A 24,132-nucleotide genomic window follows, 5' to 3' on the forward strand; every position below is an offset into this window, starting at 1 on the left:
GCATCATCAACAGGAATGCATGTAAAGAGTGATGTGACATCAAAAGTTTTTTCAAGTCATCAAAGTGGTTTTGGTTGTCAGCAGCAAAACTGGTTGATCCACTCTGAGAAGGTGCTATTTAAGAGACTGAGCTGAAAACAGCACCTCAGACTGAAGAAGTCTCTCGGACGAGAGACGAAACGTTTCTACATTTTTTGTTGTTTTGCTTTGTTTTGTTTTTTTGAATGTCCAGAGGACCAGATTTAACTTTTTTAGATTTTTCTACCTGGATTATTGAGCATGCATCAGGATATTTGTTTAACATTTTTTTCAACTGTTTCGATTTAACCCCATCTGTTAGCAAACACCTCTAAAATCACTGGGTGAATTTTAATGAATCTTATTGGCAGGGGTGGAAGTAACGAATTACAAATGCTCACATTACTGTAATTAAGTAGATTTTTGGGTACTTGTACTTTTATGAGTATTTCTTTCAAGTGTTTCTTTACAATTTAGACCATGTAATCTACTTCGCTACTTTTAAAATCAAAAGTCGCTGCTGAGTACGGCTGCAATTTGAATTAATATTCAAAACGTTCATCTGCATCTTTGTAGCCAATAAGGCTCTCAGATTGCCAACACACCAATTACCTATGGCGTAAGCAATGGACAGCTCCGTAGAGTAGAGAGTCATCTATGGACCGAAGATTTGGAGAAAAAGCCAAAATGGAGACAGAGGACAACACTGTCAACAGAGAAAATGACGAGGTAAAGGCTGAGGACGAGTGCACGTGGAGGAATGTTTCATGCACAGAGGGTGAAAAGGAGACGGGTCCAGATGCAAACTGTTTATCTCTACAGTGATAGCAGCTTACATTCAGCATCTAATCTCAAAAAACATATTGTGGTATACAAGGTTTTACAGTATGATATTGCTTTTTTATTGTTTGTATGTGTGGGTTATTAGTTTGGCTATGTATTCAAAGGTCTTAGATATTGTCACTGCCATTGGTTTTCCTGGTACAAAAATAAGACGGAGCTTCTGAGCGTCTGAGAAATGTTTTTTGACTGCAGCTGTTATATACAGTAAATTAAACTGAATGACTTCTACTGAGAACACAATAAAATATCAACTGGTTAAAAAGTAAGTAATACTCTGAGTAGTTCTTGAGAAGAGTGCTTTGTACTTTTACTTAAGTATTTTTGTTTTTTATAACACCAGCACTTTACTTGTAACTGAGCAGAATTGAAGCAGTGTAACAGTACTTGTACTTGAGTACAAATTTTCAGTACTCTTTCCACCTCTGCTTTTTGGAGATAATCATTGGATGAACCTCTAAAATGTATTAATGTTTGAAGCCAACTCAGTTCAAGATGGCCACCACAACTAATCAACATTAGCCAATACATAAACACAATAACTTAGTCAGTTTTACCGATATTAAGCTCAAATTAAATTTTTAAGGTTTGACCAAAATGAGAACAACTTTATTCACCACATACATTTGTTGACATGGATTCCTTCAAACCATTGTAGGTTTATATTTTACTTTTTAATGTGTCAATCTGTTTGAATTAATTGTATTTATGTAGTGAGGCACGATGGCTCAGTTGATAGAGCGGTTGCTGCTCAGCGAGAAGGTCGCCGGATCAAATCCCGGCCGGGTTCCTCTCTGGGTGGAGTTTGCATGTTCTCTCCGTGCATGCGTGGGTTTTCTCTGGGCACTCCGGTTTTCTCCCACAGACCAAAAAAATGCATGTTAGTCTGATTGGTAACTCTAAATTGTCTCTAGTGAGAGAGTGAATGATTGTCTCTATGTGTCCATGTGATGGACTGGAGACCTGTCCAGGGTGTCCCCCACCCTTTGAATATTGATGGCTGGATATGGGCACCAGTGACCCCTGCGGTCCAGAAAGGAAGAAGCGAGTAAAGATAATGGATGGATGGATATATTTATGTAAATCATCTGGATTTATAAAATTACAAATGTGAATTTGTCAGGTTTGTGAAGAAAAACACAAAGTCAGTTCAGTTTGATGCATTATTTAAAAGCATGTCTTATGCCAACATCAAATGCAGAAAATGTTACTTTCAGCACTCCAGTTAGAAACAGTTTGGGGCTTTTCAGCGACTAGGAGGGCGACAGTTTGCAATAAAACTATATTTGTCTTTTTAATCCTTGGTTCGCAGACATGAAGGGATGGCCACACAAATGACTCTGGCCCAAGTGAAATCTGTTTTATATAAAAGGGAAAAGAAAGCCAGAGACTTGTGTGAAAAAGTCTTTGAAGTGGGTCGAAATCCCTAACCTCATCTGAAATTCCTCTTTTCCCCCAGTAATAAAGCTTGGGAAGAAAGCAGAGAAGGAAAAAAGTACAATTCCCCACTGCTGAATCGGTCTCCTGCTCCAGTTTTAAATCAACTCTGCGTCTTTGTTATATTTCCCTGCCATCACTGTTTTTCCTCCATCTCGTCATTTCATTTATCTCCAGTGCTGCTGATTAGATTGAGAGAAGCAGTTGAAGGGACGGATTATGTGTCAAGGTGTCTAAGGGAAGATTTAAAGCCTGTTTCTGTGTAACCAAACCTTATATGAGACGTGCAATACTCATTTTCCTGTCAACACCCGAAGAAACCCCGCAACAGATGAGGTGAGAAGCAGGCTAAATATTAAAATATAGACGGACCGATAATGAAAGTTAGGGGGTTTATAGATTGAATTGTTCTTGGAAAACCAACCTTACTTTAAAATGTCTGTACTTAAGGATCTTCTTTGCAATAATATTAAAAATTTAATCTCAAAGAAGCTGAGACCTAACAAAGTGAAACTTTACTTTTATTTTAAACAATCTAACTCAAGATTTAGTATTCACAGTTATAGACTTTGACATCATTAAACTAGTGAAATAGCAAACTGTATCTATACTCCTCCACCTCTTGAACATGCATATTTTAGTGTTGTCCACACAAGAACCGTTTTTGTAAACAAGAGGGTTTTTTTTGTTTGTTTGGATATTTTGTCTTCTACAGGGAAACATGGTCCCAACGTGGCATTTTCTGTAAACAGACTCCAAAGTGAAAAAGCTCTTAAAGTTACGTTCTTGCATTTTTATGAAACCAACTAGACAAAATGCCCCCACCTTTTCTCATTCTGCCTTCAACTTCTGTATTCCAGTCCAAGCTCTAAGCTTAGGGTGTTCACACCTGATAGTCCGGTAGACTCGATTTGTTTGGGGACCAAAATTCAGAACATTTGTTTACATTTTCAGCTGGTGCAGTTTGCATTCACACTGCACTGAGTCAATCGAGCCAACCTGTTCCCCCCTCGCCTGTGGTGGCGACACAAAAACCTCCGACACTACTTCTTCTTCTTCTGGAAATAAAAACAAAAATTGAGTGGTGTCAAAGATTGGGGTTTTTAGGATTTCTGTTTCGTCATTTTTCAACAATGGACTCAGCATGAGTGGAAGATGAGGCAGAAGACCGTGGAGAATGTTGTTTGTCACACGAGGCGGCTGAGTCGGCTTCATATGAGGTAAGAGAAATGTGCGTTTGCCCTGCGCTTTAGTCCACTTCCTGCTTTTGGAGCGGCCTCCGGTCCGCTTGCATTCACAATGCATTCGAACCGCGCTAGCGTTCACTTCAACCAAACCGAGACCTAGGTATTTAGGCGGACCAGAATTCGCTTTTTTTGGTCCGTATCAGTTTGATTGCGCATTCACACTAGAGCTGTCATTTCTAACCCAAAACCCGGCACAGACTGACCCGGATTAGGGCCGGGCCGTTATAATGTGATTAATGGGCGGGCCGGTCTCGGGCTTTTAATTAGGTCAGGATCAGCCACGAGCCAATTATATGATAACATAGCAAGCCATACATCCACTCAGTATGCGGCTATTTCACCGCGAGCTGATCGGCCTTGAAAGAGGTAAAAAGTTCAGTTAAGCTTCAGATGGGACTGTACTGCCAGGCAGCGATCCATCTCCCAAATGGACGTTCATTCTGCCGCTGCACTCAGCGGACGCGTGCGGCCGACGACCCAAACAGGTGAGATCCCAAAGCAAACGCATGTCAGAGCTGTCCACGTGTCTCTGTAATTCAGAAGAATGCAGGCAGAAACGGGGTTTAAATGCTTTTTTTACAGCCATCAAAGTACAAACACCTCTCCGCTCCAAATCTTATGCACCTTTTATTCAGCTGCACGTCCCCAACCGTTAATAACTAATTAAAAATATATATATATATTTTTTCTGGATTTGGACCTGTAGTTACTGTTAATTCATCGGGTCGGGTGGGGTTCGGAAATTATGACTGCGGGCTGGGGCTGGGGCCGGGTCGTATCAGATTTTTTTGGGCCCGAATGCAACTCTAATTCATACCTCCCCAAATGAACCGGACTTTCTAGGCAAATGGACTAGAGTTCGATTAAAGCGGACTAAACAGGGCTGGTGTGAATGCACCCTTAATGCTACAAGGACAATGGATCACATCTATAATAATAGAACAAGATTCATTTCAACAAAATAACAAAAACTTAATAAAACACAAGAAAATCAAACAAAAATCTATATAAAGTAAAAGCAAAGACTATAAATAAAGACCAAAACCAGGAATAATAAGTGCCCTGCAATAAGACACCAACTACATATTGTTATTGTTCATAAGATGAACTAAAACATCTTTAAAGTTGTGTCTTTTTGAGCATCATTTTGTCATTAAGGAAAAATTAGTGAAAAACCTATACAAAGAAAAAGTCTTAAAGGGTAAACAAAGAGTTGGCACAAACTGGTAACACCCATTGTTTCTCATTTATCTACTAAAACCCAAACTGGTGTCGCAAGGAACTGTGGGAAAGCATTATCTCATTTTAATTCATCACGAATGGCCCAATATCTGAACTAAGCTGAAGAATAAATAAATGGAAGTCCTGGAGCTCATTTTCTTGTCATTAAGCGAGTTCAGTTGCCTCTTATCATGGCTGCCTCTTTGATATATTGCTCACCAAGTTTCCTAACGAAATAAGACTATTTGTCTGAGGTCTGGACCAACGCTAGAAGGAAGATTCAAGAGAATTTTCCATGGTCATGGAAAGGTTGGTGACAGTCACACTTGTGTATTTTCACTAACAAAATGTGTTGTATCTCTTATCGCTTTGGCAAGCCATTTATGTATTTATTCAATATTCTTGATCCCACTGACTGCTGGAGATATCATGTGGAAAAGCAGATAAAGAAAATGGATAAATAGCTCAACATCTTGGTACACTAGTTCAACAAACAGTCTTACTGGAAACATTTAGCCAACTACTTGCAGCTGAAGTCATACTAGTCAGACAAAGTGCTGCACTAGTATCCCTAAAATCCCAATTACTGTATTTTCCGTACCCGTTGCACCGCCCTATAAGTGGCATCAATCCAAATATGTCGAAAAAAGTGGAAAAATCTATAAATATGTTGCTTCGCCATATACGTTGCATCTATTATGCATCATCGCTGACACGTCGCGTTTGTTACGCGTCACCACTAACAATCCGGAAATGTGGGCCAAACCCAGAAATGTGGGCCGGTGTTGTGCCACAAATCAATGGGTTGCCAAATGGCGGCCGCGGGAACGTGCATGGGAGGACTTTAACAAGAATTTAACAATATTAACATCTAAAAACAATTATTTGTTAGCTCAAAATTATAGTAAAGGTGTGTCTCAGTCTACCTTTTGCTTAATAAATGCACTTTGAAAGCCAAATCATCTGTATTTCAAAACCCGACTCGCGGAAACGGCGGGCATGCGCAGAGGGACAAGTCTCCATATTTCTTTGAGATTTAACAAGATTATCACCTAAAACAATTATTTGTTTGCTCGAAATTATAGTAAAGGTGTGTCTCTGTCTAACGTTTGCTTAATAAAAGGACTTTAACGGTCAAATCAGCTGTATTCGCTGCCTCGGTGCTCTGGGAGCGCGCAGGGGGAGGAAAATAAAAGAAGGAATGCTGCTCGTTTCTTTGAAATTTAACATGATAAGCACCTAAAACAATTATTTTTTTGCTTGAAATTATAGCAAAGGTGTGTCTTAGTTGAACTTTTACTTAATAAATGCACTTTAAGCTGCATTTCGTCGGGGCAGTGCAGCTGGTTTGACTTGCTCCAAGCAGCAAGCAGAACCAAGGTGGGGGCTCTCTGGCAGGCCGATTGTGTCATTAATAGCTGGTGAAAATTCTCAGTCATCCAAAACATGGTAAATTCAAAAAAGTTCAAGATAAAAACAATAAAGTATAAAGTATAATAAATAAAGTCTAGTTGTTTTTGTCTTTAACTTTTTTGAATTTGTCATTATAGCCACGTTTACCTATTACATGATACAACGGCATACCACACTGCTACTACCACTCTGCTGCCATCTAGTGGCTGAAAATGGTACTGGTCTTTCTTTTCTTTTTTCCCAGTCAGAATGAATGAAAATGGTCATATCTCAGCCAAAAATTGGTTTATAGATGTGGGGGAAAATCCATAAATATGTCGCTTCAGCCTATAAGTCGCAGGGTATGCAAATTATGCAAAAAGAAACGTGACTTATAGGTAAAAAAATACGATAGTTGGTTTTTAATGTGCCAGTGGGCCACTGAGCCTGTCTAGTCAAAAACTGCATTTTACAAGTTAACTAGTGAGCATCAAAAACTCTTGAATGTTAACTATTCAACACAAAATATACATACTAGTTGACTAGTTAATGTCAAATGTGCGTTTTGGTCGACTAGTGAACATTTTGGCCCCACTAGTGTAAGATATTACGACTACTAGTCAGCAAAACTTGCTACCTTTAAGACTGTTTGTTGACCTAGTACACAAAAACATTAGACTAAATGTGCGAATTATGCAGTGTAGTTACAAACTAGTGAGCAAAAAAAGATGCTTAATATGAAGGATATTAAATAAATACACAAACAGCTTGCCATACAATCTACTTACGTTGTAAAAAGTTGAATAAATACTGATTTTTATTTTATTTATTTATTTTTGTGGTCAGAGAGGAAGAAACACAAGGAGAGTAGAGATAAAGCTGCAAAATAATAACTGCTCCAATAAAAAAAAATGTCTGAATGGTGAAAAGTCTTTTTTTTTTTTTCGAATGCCTGCAAAGAATTGTTCTGCTTGATGAACATTTCAGGGATTGAAATTTCTTTGAACATAGCAGAGGAGAAATGACTTCTTGGTCCCAGCAGGAGGGCAGACGCATGAAAGCTGTGGTGAAAAGCACCTACAGCTTCTCTGGGAAGTTGTCTTTTTTCCTTTAATTGCGAGAACTGAGGCATGCTGGCATCAAATTCTAGGTGACAGGCGGGAGAAAAGAATTAACAACGTAGTAAAGAGCAGTAAAATAAAAAACAACAAGAAACTCTTGGAGTATGCAGCGCTGCAAACGACAGGAGAAGTACCGGTAAGTGACTAGTTAAATCAAGACATAAGCATGAATTAAGACATACAGTTTATTCCCTTTCAATTTTCCCTCTATGTGCATTATCACACTCAAACACACAATTTTTTAAAACACGTTTAAAGTTTTTGTAATTAGTAGTGTATTAGTTTTTGTAAAACTTACGAAAAGTAATTTAACATATCTACAACTAGTTTATTTTTGCTTGCTACATCACGTAGAAAGGCTTTTTGAAGCACCGTTTCATATTTCCGTACACGTCAGTCCACGTAAGATCCGTTGAGATCACACTTAATCACGCCCCCTCATACACGTGACACGTTGAGCTCCCCTTCTGCGAAGAAAGAGTCTAGGACCCTATTGAGTTTTTGTTTTCCATTTACACTTTATTTACAGGTAGTCTCATTGAGTCATGAGAACTCATTTTCAAGAGCGACCTGTTTAGGGAGCAGATGGTGGGGGTTAAGGGCCCTGCTCAGGGGCCCAGAGTGGGGCGACTGAGGGTGGAGGGAGGTGAGGGTGTTCCACCTTTTCCACCCACATTTTGATGTTGACAATACTGGGAATTGAACCTGCGACTTTGCGATCACAGGCTCATCTTCTAGCCTCTGCGCCACCACTCCCCCTACAATGACATGGGACATCGGCCCTTCCGGTTCCTGCTCGTGTCAAACTGTACCGGAGAGGCCGCTGTAAACTCTAACCTTTTCCTGCCTTGATTTAATATAATTGATAAACCTTAATTCACGTCTCCTTCATTTAGTGATAGTGTGAGTTGCTGCTTCTGAGGGAGGTTCGAGCCGGGGGAGCGTCGTGGGCTGGAGGCGGGTTTCCGGGTCCGGTGGCCCAAAGCCTGCTCTCGTCCTAACAGCGTAGTCTTGTTTGGATTTAATATGTCCAGGATGACTGAGAATCTTCACCAGCATACCGTTTGTGACCATAAGTGAGGGTAAGAACGTAGACCGACCAGTAAACGGAGAGCTTCGCCAGCCCACCTGGCTCTTCACCACAATGGACCGGCACAGAGTCCGCAATAATGTATATGCCGCATCAATCAGTCTGTCAATCTCATGCTCCATTCTTCCCTCAATCATGAACAAAACCCCAAGATATCTGAACTTGTCCATTTGAGGCAGAACCTCTGCACCCTTGACCCGAAGAGAGCAGTCCACCCTTTTCCGACTGAGGACCACGGCCTCATATTTGGAGATGCTGATTCACATCCCATCCGCTTCACAATCGGCTGTGAACCGCTCCAGTGAGAGCTGGAGATCACAGCACGATGACGCCAACAGGACCACATCCGCAAATAGAAGAGAAGGAATCCTGAGGCCACCGAACCGGACTCCCTCTGCCCCCTGGCTGCACCAAGAAACTCTGTCCATAAAAGTTATGAACAGAATCTGTGACAACGGGCAGCCCTGGTGGAGTCCAACTCCCACCCTGAAGGGGTTTGACTTACTGCCAGCAATGCAAACCAGACTCTCGCACAACTTGTATAAAGACTGAACAGCCCATAGCAACAGGACCCCAATCTCATACTTGTGGAGCACCCCACCACCACCACAGAGTATCCTGAGGGACCCGGTTGAATGCCTTCTCCAAGTCCACAAAACACGTAGACTTGTTGGGTAAACTCCCATGACCCCTCAAGGACCCTAGTGAGGGTAAAGAGCAGGTCCAGTGTTACATGGCCAGGACAAAACCTGCATTGTTGCTCCTCGAGCTGAGGTTTGACCAATGATGCAAGATCACACAAGATATATAATAAGGTCAGACACAAAATAATAACATAAGATGATCCGAGTTTAAAACTCTGGCATGAGTGGCAGGTAATGTATTCCTTAAAGGAATGCTAACCCTTCAGTTTTGTATTTGAGTTCCTCATTCACCTCTGCTCCTTATTTCTACCAAATTCATTAAAATCTGGGTTAGTAGTTTCTTAAAATATTATTGACAAAAAGACAAAGAGTAATGATCTCATTCCCGTGTTCAGTTTTAACAGGTTTCACCTAATCAAGAATGCACAAAACATTTTGTATCAGTTACATTTATAGGGACTTTGTTGAAATGGTTAGTACAGAGTGTGTCAGAATGTGAGGTTAGGTTAAAAAAAGGTTAAACAACAAGGGATTTAGTGTGCTCGGCAATAAAATCATTCAATGGCAAAAAAAAAAAAAAACTCCCACTAGCAGCCAGGGCATTATACTTCATCACCATCATGTGTCTGTAGCCTGAGGTGAGCCCACACACTCGCTGCTCCGCTCACACAGATTGGAGGCAGAGTGCTTCTCCACAGGAGCGCCAGACGAAGTCAGGGGCCGATGGTTTGAACAGACTCTGACAGAGGAAGGGGTGGGAATGAGAGAAAAGACACCATTCACAAAAAAAAAAAAAACAAGAAGGAAAGAAAAAGCCAAGGGGCATGTTCTCATTTTTACAGAAGCTGACCAATACTTTACTTGTTTAGGCTGCAGAGAGGAAGAAAAATGATGTTGTAAAGGAAATTACAGCTGTTACAATAACAAGCCTTGAAATGGGAAAAGGGAACCGTTCTGCCAGAAACTACACACAACCTCAAGTCTGCTGACCAAAGGATTCAGACTAAAACTACTTCCCTGGAGCAAACTAAGAATTAACGCTTGTTAAATATCTATATTTATATCACTATGTCACTATATTTATATATCTCTATACATACAGTCAGAGTGGCGGTACATCTACAACTGCGTCAACCTGATTCAAGATGGCTGCCACAGCAAACTGACTGTAGGAAATCTAAAAGGAGCCATTCAGTCATTTTGTGGGGGTTTGTGCTGAAATTTGGCGTGATTGTACCTGAGAGTACAAGAGAGTCCAAGTGCACAAGATCTTTGTTTGAAACTTTAGCAATAACCTACCGGAGTCAACCTTGTTCGTCTGTTAGTAAAATATCTGATGATCATTTAAACAGATGGTCGTTTTAAATTATACTTTCAGAAAAATATATCATTAACCAGTTGGAGTAAGTCTATTTGAAGATTGCGTCCACAGCGAATCAATATCAGCCTGCACAAAAATGGCTTTATGGCCGCTTTTTACAGACGAGCTAAAAGTTGATGTGATAGCTACGAGTCATTCACAGCGCATACTCTGAGCGTGACATCTCACAATATCCCATGAGATTGAGAACAATGTTATTTTCAAGGTCTGACCAAAACATCTACATTAGTCTAAGCTTAGTATTTCTTAAAGGAGCGCTGGGTCTTCATTTAACTCAGAGTTTCTCTGTTCTCTTCTTCAGACTCACTACGCTGCATGTTTGAGATGTTTCCCAGTTTCAACACAGCTGGTTTAAAGTTGATGGCTCAAGATTAACCCATTTAAAATGCTGAGGAGGTCATTCAGTCATTTGTGTCAGGTTTGTTGGTGTAGGATGAATCTATAAACCCTGAAAAACACTAATATCTGCTCAACGAAATCCTCGCACAACATTCAAACACAACGCACACTAAATGAATTCAGTGTAAAGTCAGCTGCAATTAAAGATATTCAAAGAAATGAAGCTTTTTCTTTCCATTGATGGTGAGTTTTGCAAAAATGGAGGCTTACTGGAACTATACAACATGAAATTTCTGATTAGATTACAGCTGGAGCACTGTGTGCTGAGAACAAGAGTGTGTGTCCGTGTGCACATTTGCGGCGTTTTCTGAGCCTAAATAGGTTATGGGACCTCCGGGGGTGGGGGAGTTGCTGCTTTTTGCCTCTTGCCATTGCTCAGATCCCATGACAAGGTTTACCCTGAAGGAGGTTGTCATGTTCCCAGTGACCCCTCAGAAAGATTGTCTCCATGGAGACACAACACCTTAATGAACTAATGAATCACTCTGGCACACCTCAGCTCAGACACATCAGTGTCTCGTTGAGAGCACGCAGGGAGGGGGGCGCGTGAGGGAGTGGGAGGGGTCAGAGCGCCATGCACACACAATACAGCGTTTTTGGTCAAAGCTCAGTTAGGGACCCAGGTGGCAGATTGTTCCCAAAATGTAGTGAATCAAAATTTGGTCAGGGTGGCTCTTAATCACCCGCAGACAGCACACTTCGCTGATTAACAAGATCCCTAGAACCGTTTAGGAAAAAAAACATTTGACTTAGTTTGGGTTCTAGTATATATAGATAAATATGTTTTAACTGTAAAGAAATTGTTTTAAATTATTGTCTGGCCTGAAAAATTCACAATAAGCCACCAAACATGAGACGACGCCATATGGGGAGCCTAATGCCAAACAAAATTCTCACCTCATTATCCTCTATTTCCATCACAGGTCTGCTTCCACTCCAACCAATTTCCTTAAAGAGGGAAATTCAATTTTCACCAGGCAGTCGCTAGAACCTGAAGCACAGCTTTGACAACACCTCAAGGAGCTCCATCCATTTGATTTGAGCAGTTTGCCAACAAGACAAGATGATCAAATCAGGGGAATGAATGGATTTGAATATCTAAACTGAGGCTACATTATAGCCTTGTTTATCATAAAGAAAGGCAGCGGATGGAAACAAGTCGCCTTGCTTTGCTCAATAAAACAACAATGACCAACATCGTGGCAAAATGTGGAAACTTTGATACCTAAAGGGTTCAAATTAATTTATTAAAGAAACAAGAGTACCAAGATGATGCCTGTGTGTCAGCTTTTTTCGGCAAATTTTATCATCCACGCTTTTGATATGTATGTTTTTTAATAGATCTGCATAAGAACAATTTCATTTCTGTTGCCCGTGTCTATGATCGGGATGCACTGTTGTCAATTAAAGAGTCGATAGTGGAATACTGTGATATATAATGTGACAGTCGGAACAGTTTCAGAGAGAGTTTTTCACCTCTGTTTGTTTGCTGCTCATCTGTATGACGGAGCTTTAGGGCCACGCAAAAAAAAATAATAATTCCATTGCACGCTAAGAAAAAAAAAAATAATTACGAGAATAAAGGCGTAGAATTACAAGAATAAAGACGTACGAGACATTTTTTTTCTAAAGCAGTCAGTAATTTCTTTTTCCACGAGTCCGACTTGTGGAAAAAAAAAAGTCTTGTACGACTTTATTCTCATAATTCTACGACTTTATTCTCGTAATGTTATGGCTTTTTTTTTTCTTAGCGTAGCCCTAAAGCTCCGTCGTACATCTGAAAAGCCTCCTGAGAAATCTCAGATGCAGGAAGCGATAGAGGGGATCCGGAACTGGTGAGCAGGTTAGTTTAAGACGGTATCGTACTCCTTGCACGGTGAAGTTTCTTGCTTCCTTCAGCTTATTATACCTGTGTCATCTAGCTGCGACACTACCACATTGCCTAGCCAGCGTGGGTTATTACCTCCCATTTCACTAAAGATTCTTCATCGGTTCCCTTCATTGATGGAGACCTTCATGTTCTTCATCGGGGATCTATTCGTCATAACCTCCCTCTTCAACTGTGCATTTTAATCTACGTAACCGCTATCAGCTGATGTGAATGCTACCAACCTGTTATCACTGTGCATGGCACTCCAACGCACGCTCCATAAGTAACAAGTCTTTTACCTTAAATGATCTCTTTATTAAAAAGTCCTTCGATTTCATGTTTTTGACTGAAACATGGTAGCAAATCATGAACTATGTTCATCTGTGGGAACTCTGCCCAGGTACAGGTAACTGTTCACACAATCAGTACCTGGATGAATAAGGAAATCCTTAAAGAGAGGAGAGTATGTCGTAAGGTTGAACGACAGTGGAAAAGCACTAAGCTTGAAGTTCATAGACTTTACCCTAAAGAATTCTTTAGCTCTTTAAATAAGTTGCTGAAGAATGCTAATTACTTTGCGAAACTCATTGCATCAAAAGGAAAAAATCCTAAATCCTTTTCTCTGGCTTTTAACACAGTGTGATTTAATTTTCTATTGTTTTGTGTTTTTATGTTTTCTCTTTTGAAGCTTTTAATTAATTTTTGGTATTATTTTTCATTAAATTACTGCCATTGATTTTTATTGTTAAGCGCTTTGGGAACACCTGCTGTTTTTAAATGTGCTTTATAAATAAATTTGACTTGACTAAAATCTTTGACACAATTAAGAACATTGTTTCGCCAACTTTTCTCTCTACAAGTGCTTTTAAAAATGCAGATTGTTATTTGTTTTTTAATTATTTCACAGCCAAAGTTGCCAGCATCAGGACCTGTATCTCTCTCCCCATCCCTCTGTCTGGTTTCTCCCCTTCGTACTTCTGATACATGGTACTTTGTTACTCCAGTGTCAATAAAGAACATCACAGTACTGTTGGGTAAAAAAAAAAAAAATCTTCTAGCTGCCTTGATGTCCTTCCTACATCTTTTTTACTTGGATGCTTTTGACTGTATTGGTCCCAGTGTTGTAAAACTGATACATTTTTCTCTTTGTTCTGGCACTGTGCCCTGCTTTAAAAAAAAAAAAAAAAAAAAAGCTGTTTGCCCATTGCTAAAGAAGTATCATTTGGATTCTTGTCTTCTTGCAAGCTAGACCTCTCTCTAAATTACCATTTTTGTGAAAGATTCTCAAGAAGGAAGGAGAGGAAAAAGGTATCATGGACACGTTTCAGTCTAGTTTTCACAAATTTCACTCCACAGTGACAGCGTTATGAAAAGTTTCAAGTGACTTGTTGATGGCAGCTGACTGGAAATTTCACTGTGCTGGTTTTATTGGACTTAATAGACAGAGAGACTTGTTTAGCATTTCTGGTGTTGTGCTAAAATGGTTCACTTCTCATTTAAATTCTTTGTTTTTATGAACCAGGTCTACTCTGATACAGCACCATTGTCTTGTGGGGTACCTCAAGGTTCAGTTTTGGGCCCAATCTTCTTTTTATTGTGTTTATATCCTTTATGGAATATTCTTAAACACTACAAGAATGTTTTACACCATTTGTATGCTGATGACATACAACTGTACTGCTCTTTTTGAATTTCAGAGATCTGAAAACTGTCTGAGCTCAGCAGCAGTTTGTTGGAAATCATACTGTGGCTGTACAACAACTACTGTATCTGCAGTTAACTACAAACTAGACTGAATCTCTTATTATTGCTCTTGATGAAAAAAATCCTTAGATCAGGAAGCATCTTGATTCTTTAACTCCTACTGTGAAATATAATCTTAAAAATATGGGCGTCATCTTTGACAGTTCCTTGTCGTTCTACAATCACTGTAAAATGCTAGTTCGTAACTGTTTTTATAATCTACGAAGCATTTCCAAGCTGAGATCTTTTGTGTCTCAGACTGAACTAGAGATGATTATCCATGCTTTCATATCCACCCATTTGGATTATTGTAGCAGTCTTTTTACTGGTGTAAACAAAACCTCTTTGACTTGTCTTCAGCCTGTGCAGAATGCTGCAGCGAGGGTATTAACTAAGACCAACAGAAAGGCTCATAGTGCTCCAGTTTTGGCCTCTCTGCACTGGCTCTCTGTGCATTTAAAAACAAACAAACAAAAAAACCCTGCAGTATGACTTTTTATAATTGTTTATTGTTGTTGCTGTTGTCCATTGTTGTCATCATTCTTTGTTGAAATCAGGTCTCTCTTGTAAATGAGTCCTCGAGGCTCAATGGGATTTACCTGTCTAAATAAAGGTTGATTGATTGAATTTTAAAATGTTGGTCCTAAGCTTCAGACCACTTCATGGTTAGACCTCCAAATACATTTTGGACATTTTGGAGCCTCTATCGCCCTCCAAGACTATGAGGTCTTCAAGTCAAATGCTGTTGATGATACCACGTACACTTCAAAATCCGCAAAGACCGAGCATTTCAAGTGGTGGCCTTGAGGCTTTGGAACGCTCTTCCACTGTTCCTACGCTGTTCAGACTCCACTGACTCTTAAGAATCATCTAAAGGCATTTTTATTTAGACAGGCTTTTACCTAATTTGATTTTTCTGTTTTTAACTGTTTTAATTATTTTGTTTCCTGTGATGCACTGTGTAATGCCGTGTCGGTGAAAAGTGCTATAGGAGTAAAATTTACTATTAGGTTTTCTTACAGACTATTTCTGGCATCAAACTGGAACTTCTGAAACTCTACAAAGGAAAAACAACTAAAAATGTTACTTGTCGGAGAAAAGGTTACATCTAGTGCATTTGTCTTAAACCAGACTTTTGCACCAAGCTGTGTTGGTCTAATTACTCTGGGAACCTCTGTCACGGTTTTGTTCAAGTAAGTCACTATGTTTACATGTGCAAAATTCTTTGACCGGATTGAAATGTTTTCAGATAAAATAATCCAAATGTATCGTTTACATGGGCGCAATCTGTTCACGACGAGTGTTTACATGCAGCGGGCTTTTATTCAGAATAGAAGTACTGACATGTGCAGAGCAGGGCTTAATTTGTAAACTAATTGAAGCCGGAACAAAAACAGCGGGCGATTTGGTGGGGGTGGGGTTAGAGTCCTCCCCCAGAAATTTGGACTAAAAGAGATGCAATTTCCTGCATTTTGGTGCATTTTAACAGGTTGTTAAACATCTGTAAACATTTGATTAAATTAATTAAAACCAGGTCTCTCTTGTAAATGACGAGGCTCAATGACACTAACAACCTGTATAAATAAAGGTTGAATTTAAATTACTATTTTAGAGAGCAACAACAATAATCAAGCCTGGGTGTGAATGCAGGTCCTATATTCTGTCAAGCGTCCTAGCCCCCCCACCCCACGCCCCACCCCCCACCCCACACGCACACGCACTGTCTGACTCGAACTCTGCTGAATTCAGTCCTGCGTGTTGTTCGGCTCCAGTCTCAATTGCCACCACTTTCAGGTGCTTCAATTCTCAGTTGTCCAGCTATAACAATCCATCCATCCATTTATTTTAAATAATAAATTGTCTTTTTGACATTTTGATCACTGTTATTTTGACACATTAGTGCTGTTGTTTTGATACATGATGTTAATACACATCAAACATTTCACTTGTTTTTGGGGAGGTTTTGACTGTAAGCTTATTTATTATGTCTGAAATGTTATGCACCGTGGTGCAGGAGTTCCGACACAGCAATTGTGCACGCGTCCTGCAGAGCAGTCTGGAGACGCTGTGCGTAAAACAACTGTCTGCAGGGCGCACAGCAGCGCACAGCTGAAGGTGGACGAAGACGCTCCCCGCGGGACATGCGTCTCTGCTGGGCAGGAGCGTGCTGCAGCAGTAACATCCACTCCGCAGACTGGGCGACGTCTCCTCTCGTTGTATTTTTAATAAATAATCAAAATAAAAATGTGCAATGACTTTGGACTTTAAGGGGCGGAGATTTGAGTTGCCGGATCCAAACGGTCAAAATGAGAGAGTTCTCGGATCTTGTTGATCCGGCTCAAATTAACCGAGCAGAGTGGTAAACTCTCCTTAAAAAAAACACAGAAGAAGAAGTTCTACTTCCGTGATGAACGTAAACAAACCTGAGCGCCCAAAATGGACCTGCGACAGGTTTTAATGACGGTGGAGACGTTACTGCACTCCCTGACTGAGCTACAGGTAATACAGATCATTTTGAGATCTTTGAAAGTTTCTAGTAGAAATGTTGTCGCTCACTGTCCACTTTTGCATCCCAGACATATTAGCATCTAGCCAGGTGGAAATACATGAGGTTGACATAGGTCGCACATGCGCAGTCATGTCAGTTTTCCACCATCGGAATAAAATGATCAGATTAAGCGTTTACATGCACACCGTTCGGATTATGAATCGGCATAAACCACCCCTCTCATTCAGATTACAAATTCATTTGGATCGAGCTGAATCAACAAATAATCCGAATGGGGCGTTTATATGACGCATTTTTATCCTGAATGGCCCTTTAATCCGATTACTTATGTCCATGTAAACATAGCTACTATCAAAATTTGTTTCCTTTTTTTCACAATAATTTCAAGAATTTAATATTTGTTTGCTGTTTGATGATTTCCATCCTTTCACAGGTGCCATTCTAACCAGATTAAATTACTTCTTTTGTATTATTATTATTTTATCTGGCCAGTGTTTGAGATTGTTAAAGTGCATTTGATTTGCACATTCACACACACAAAGGTATTGATTTGTTTACATCTAGTAATGGAATAAAATGCAGACAATTAAATTCCCAGTCTTGCCGAGCATGTTTTTGTAACTGTGCACAGGGCATCGGTGCGATTTACTTCGAAGGAAAAAATAAATAAAAAACTAACTTTAAATCAATAAGTAAAAGCCTTCAGGCAGCTTTAGTACCTCACTCTCTGCCTCCTCAGACAAGAAATAAAAGCTTTAGCGCTCTTTTCTGGCGTTTCTCACCAACTAAAATATTCTGAAACTGAATTTATAAAATGCAACCACTGTCTCCAGCAGACGCGTTGACAGATCTTTAAACAACTCACACATTCTGTGAGATTCAGTTTCGTGTTTCTGCACTTAAAGCTGTGCTACAGGGCCCAGATCGGTCACATGAAACTGGCCCCCCGGCGAAGTGACTGACAGCTCCAAGTGCAGTCCCTATACCACCATTAATCTCAAACCAGTAAATTAAGCATTCTCATTAAAAGTCAAGTGTGCAGAATTCCCAATGGTATCACCTATTCAAGTAACCACAAGCCCAGCATTTTAAATTTGGGTTGAGGTTAATTTAGGTTAAGGTTTATAGATTTTATCCTCCTACTAATAGTCCTTTAATAAAAACAGTTTCAGATTCCAGACGGAAGTCCTCCTGATGTTACTCTTAAGGTCATGTTGGTTTAATCCAGTGATGTTCTCTGGTGAGCTCACGGTTTTGTTGCCCTGCCTGTGCACCACAAACAGTTGTGACACAGCAGTAGCCTTGTGGTTACGTTGTCCAGACTGGTTTTTATAGTGTGACGCGTTTTGCAGCTGCATTTAGTGTTTTCTCATTTGCGTTAACAGCAACATGTAATTTTACTTGCTTTAGCAGCAGTAACTGTGCACCTAAAAAGTAAGACAGTATCTTGGAAAAGCATTACATTTATCACGAACGGAGCATTTGTTTACATTTTATTTATTAAAATGCATAGTCGCAAGCCTAAAATTAAAGCTGAACTTTGTGCCTAGTGATGCATTTAATTCCCCATCTGTAGCAGTTTAAAATAAATAGTCCATTTGGTGTAACACAATATTTCCATTTCCTCAATAAAACTTTGCGCAGAAAGCAAAGAAATTCAAGATAAAAATGATTCAGCGCTGACCACCAAGAACAACAAAACATTCATTTTGTGCTCGTTTTGTTCAGAAAGCCGCGCTTGTTCGGAGCAAATTAACTCGACAAATATTGATTTTGGTGTCGATGAAATCGCTGTAATAATCGCATTTTTAACCAAAATAAAATGTTTTTGGTGAACCTTTCTGACCTGCCTTCAGGGAAAGAAAAATGCATGTCCAATTTAATTTTTTTTATTTTTTTTTACTCACGATTGACAGAAATACACCAACAAAGTTTTAAGGGGGGGGGGGGGGGGAGCAATAACTATGATATATTTAAATGTTTTCAGGTTTGTTTTAATTGACTTTGTAATGTTTTACAATGATCCTGATAAAATTCACAAGCTGAAAAGCACTGGTCTACAGTTGTTGTTTTTTTCTGAACACAAAAAAAGACGCAGGGTCTCGGTTCATTTTGGATTTTTGCGTTTAAAATAAGCATAAAATAGTCATAATCTGGCTAAAATAGCAAAAAACTAAACTAAAAGCTGCATCAACAAGCCTTTTTGTTGGCAGTTATGAAAATCAACCAAATTAATCTCCATGTTATTTCTAGTCTAAGCTACAAAAAGCTGTTGCAGCGGGACCAATGTGGCCCTACAGCTGCGACACGCAGACCCCTGGACTAAAACAACTGTTAATCTGCTCCGGGAACACGTCTATACGCTCTGGTACAATAAAAAAATGAAGCCTCATTTGAATGCATTTCAAGCCTCTGTTGTTTGCCTGCACTCTCACAGCAGCTTTGTTTTATTTGCTTGTTTACGCCTCAGCTCGGTGTGGGCGCGCACCACGATTTAAAAGTGTAATGGTAACCAGGGGAAACCGAAAATAGCAGTGACCAGCGGGCATTAACAATAGCAGCAGTAAAACTAACAATGAGCCGAGGCAACTGGCTGGAGGTTGCAGATGCCCCGTTTTTTTAAAAGATGCAAACAAAAGCAATATAACACTGGAAAATAAAGCAGCGATGTGATATTTCAAAGCAGTCACATGAAGAATGTGAGTATTTCAGCCCTCTGGCCGAGCGTAAGGCTGCAGCTCCTTGTTCTCCTCTCAGCTGTTTCTGAACGATGAGTCTGACGCTTTCAGCCGATTGAAAAGCATCAGATCTATCAACGTGAGCGAATTTAAACGTGTGACAGGCCTCAGCCCCTCCAAAACCCCACAGGATGGACTTTTCTGTTTTATCTTTGGGAAAATGAGTTTAACGACCTCAGGACAGCATTACATTACACAAAAAGAATGTGCTGACAGTGAGTTAGTGTCTGCAAATTTCACCGTCTTTAGGCAAAGACTATTAACTTTAATTAGGTTTTAATGAAGTCCCCGCCAGAAATCTACTCCTCGCAGAACTGAGACAGCTTTAAATAAGGACTTTAGATTGTCAGTAAAATCTTATTTACAGACCAAAATGAATTAATATATTAGATTTCACAATAGCAGCAAACAAAACTTGTGACAACTCTGGTTCAACTAGTTTATTTAAGAAAAGTTAGCGCTGTAAAAGAGCTTATTATGAGACTTTATTTCAAAATGGTAGACAATCTTCCACAAACTGCGAGGAAATCCTCCCGTGGGTCAGAGAGGACTGCTGAGTGTGTAATTGTACAGTGAACAAGCTGCACCTGAACGCACCGCAGGAGGTGTTTGTTCAGTGCAGGGTGACTGTATTCAGTCAGACGGAGGACAAGATGTGTGGCGATTCATTTTGTCTCGGTTCAACCCAAATGGGCCATCTGGAAGTCACCGTGTGAGGAGGAGGGAACCTTTTGACCCACTTCATTGTTCGTTCTGTGGCCCTGCGGGGCCGAATGTTTTATACATGTGGGTCAAGGACTCTGGGACTTTGTGTGTGTGATGGTGTGAACTCCATCCAAAGACAGGTGTCAAAATAAAATAAAATAAACGGCTAATTGAATACTGAATGATGAAATTTATTTAAGAATGTGGTTTTGAACTAAGTTAAAACAAAGAAAACAGAAGCTAAAAACAGCAAAATAGCATCATAAAGCTACATTTTGCTAAACTGTAGCCATCCAACCAGCCCTTTCTGCTGCTTTTTCCAGAGTCGGGTTGCGGGGCCAGCAACTTGAGCAGGGGGGTCCAGACATCTCTTTACAGCCACCTCTTCCAGCTCCTCTGGGAGGACTCCAAGGTGTTCCCAGCCCAGAGACAATGTCTCTCCAGAGTGTCCTGGGTCTTCCCTGGGGTCTCCTCCCAGTTGGACATGCCCAGAACATTTATATGGGAGGCGTCCTGGGGGTGTCCTTAGCAGACGCCCAAACAACCTCATCTAGCTCCTCTTGATGTGGAGGAGCAGTGGCTCTACTCCGAGGCTGTCCCAGAACTTGTCACCCTATCTCTAAGGGAGGTCTTTTTGGGACGGTGCTTGTCAATCAACTGGTGGATTAAACAATTAATATATTAAATCAGACATCCTCGCGGAGCATTTTGCTTCTTTTAGTTGTCAGTTAATCCATGTAGCCCAATACATTTAGTTTTTAGCTAACCCTTTGTGACTTGTAGTTTTTTTGTTTTTTTTTAGCTCCTCGTTAAACCTTTAGCTAGTGTTCTGTTTTATGCAGCTTTGACAACTTAGTTTCAGGTTATTCAGAAAAATTTTAAAAATGGCTATGTTTAAAAGAATTTTACAGACACGAAGATAAAATTTGGTTGCAGCTGAACTGTAGCTACAACAAACTGTAGCAGTACTTCAAGCACTATCAGATCATGTGAGACCACATTAATTATCTGTACATTGCATGAGACTGTGCATAATGTTTTTTTTTTTTTTTGCCAACGTTAGCCAAATCAGCTAAAACTCAATTTCTCAACATAGACTAAACATTCGAAATGAAAGGCGATGGGTGGTATGGTGGTATGTGTTTCTTCAAGGATTGCAAGGTTTTTATTTGAAAGATGTTTTTATTGAAAATGAATTGTCATTTTTAGGTCTTGCACTATATTATACCCATTTTTGTGTTTGCTAAGGTTGTTCATGGCGTCAATCTTGACTGGGGTTGACATCAAAAGTTATTCAGTTGTAATTGTTCACTTAATGATTACTTTCAGAAAGTTATGACTTTGTACTTTTATTACATGAACGGTAAAATTAAAATCACCAAGATGTCATTTCATTCTGAGATTTTGCTTTTGGAAACTTTAATTCCTCTTTTTCTGGATGTAAATCACATTTTTTTGGATGATTGTTTCCTCTGGTATCGGATGCTGTGCAGCTGGAAGGATTTTGACAGAAACTTTTTTTTAGTTTTGGACATTTGTTATGATGCGTAACCATGGCAACAAGGCAGTTTTCTACAACCAACAGCAGCTGATTAACATCTCAAAAGCTCAAGTAATATCTCAACTACAGCCCCAAATCTCAAATGAGTTGAAAAGGATGTTCTGTGGATGCATTCTCATCTACCTGCCAGCTGTGCTCGAGTGCCTGACCACTGAGATCCTGGAACTAGCAGGAAACACGGCTCGTGACAGCGGAAGGACAGGATCGTCCCTCGGCACCTACAGTTGGCTGTCCACAGCGACAAGGAGCTCAGTAGACTGCTGGGAGGAGTGGCCATCGCTCTGGGAGGAGTCCTGCCCAGCATTCGGGCGGTCCTACAGCCCGGGGGAACTGAGAGGCCAGCCGAGTCTGGACGGATTGGACGGCATCTGTGGCCAGTTTCTTCGGATCCACTGTGGGATGGACCTTGTTAAGACAAGAGATCCTTCCTGCCTGCAGTCATCAGCATCTATAACATCTCTTAATGAAACGAGGATAACGAGTTGCAACAACAAATAATTTCCCTTTGGGATTAATAAATTATTTTTGAATTTAATTTAATTTAATTGTATTCCTTCCATTTCTTGATGATGAATTTAATGGAACTTTTAGGGATGTTTAAGTTCTTGGAAATTGTTTGGTCTTTTTGGATTAATCTCAAACTGTACAATAATCTTTTCTCGAGTTGAAATAGGACAGTTGCTTTAAAGCGATGAACGTTCCTGTGATCACCTCTTTAACACGACATATATTTATTTAACTGTTATTAGACGCTAGAAATTTGATTTCACTTTAACATCAAAGAAGGCCAGTTTATATTTATATGTTTATTGAACATGACTGATTTATAACAGCAATAAAAGTATAAAACACGAATAAGGGTGAACTCTTTAACGGCACTGTATCAGTCTGGTAAATAATTATAGTTAGGTGTAAACTCTGTGTTTGTGTTTCCTGGTATTTTTTTATTTTTATTTCTGTATTACTGGTGGCTGTAAATCCAGTTGCCCGCTCAAGATAATAGCAATACTTTAACCATTGAACCATGAAGAGATTTTTCCTATCAGGAGGGAAATGTTTTATTGAGGGTGATGTACCCTGAGATACTTGGTGCTAATTTATGGTGGCTCTTCTCTTTGTGGTGACAAGAAGGTCAGGTCATGTCAGCAGCCCTAATAGAGCCACAGGATCTCTTCATTGTTTGGGGCATAAAATCAAGATAGTCCCTCATTTTATGACCTTAGTATAAACTCAGTGTGATTTGTTTTCACTAATGTTTGCAGTGGACTGCAAATATCATGGTTTGCTGGCTTTGACTGATTGGACAAATGGGGGGAAATAAAGAGGAACTGAAATAAATAAAAAATGCTTCATGACACGTGGTTTCCAAGGTCTCAGAAAAATCTGTACAAATCTGTACCCCTGGGTGCCCAAAAGCAAAACATGCTGTTTATTATTCTATGGTTTACTTATTTATTTTTCAAAAGCTCCAGAGCTGAAGTTTGCAGAAGTTTAGAGGCAAGGCAACACCCAGCCATGCTCACAGGTAATTACACAAACCAAAGATTTTAGGCCGAGGAGTGGGGACTGTACTTTTACCCAAATAATAATGTACACTTGGGTGACTGATTATTTATGGTTAGCTTTTGGCCAAAAAACTGTTGGGCAAATCATCAGCATCCCAGAGACATTTTATCAGTAGGGGCTTTGTTGGTTTTGTGTGCAAACAAAGACCAGAACTGTACTCCAGCGGAGGCCCAGAGGTCAGAAGATAAGTGGCTGTGCATTCAGTTTTCTTTTTATCCTAAACGACTCACTGCTTTGTGTAAGCTATGATGATAAAAAAGTGACCAGTCCAGTGAAGAATCTCAGCTTCCCAACTTTTTACTTGAAAAATCTGGTAAACCTGTGATTTATTCACTAATTGTAATTATTTCTTTACAATGTTGTTGTTGGTTTTTGTCTCAGATGAGACTATCTAAAAGTACTTTTGCTTTTAAACCTTACTGGCATTAGAATCATGCAAATCAACCCCATATTTCAAACGATTTAACAGTGGTAATGGTTTGCAGCCCAAAATGTTGCCGTTAAAGTTTTGTCTTTTAGTGTTCAGCTGAACTGGATTATCCCCTCAGATCAAGTTCAAGTATCTTTATCATCATTTGCATCACATGTGGTACATGAGGTGGAACAAAATTGTGTACTCAAGGTCCCAGTTACACCCAAAAATAGCAAAA

Source organism: Nematolebias whitei, chromosome 14, assembly GCF_014905685.2.
Source record: "Nematolebias whitei isolate Nwh7 chromosome 14, NemWhi1, whole genome shotgun sequence".
Taxonomy (NCBI): Eukaryota; Metazoa; Chordata; class Actinopteri; order Cyprinodontiformes; family Rivulidae; genus Nematolebias; species Nematolebias whitei.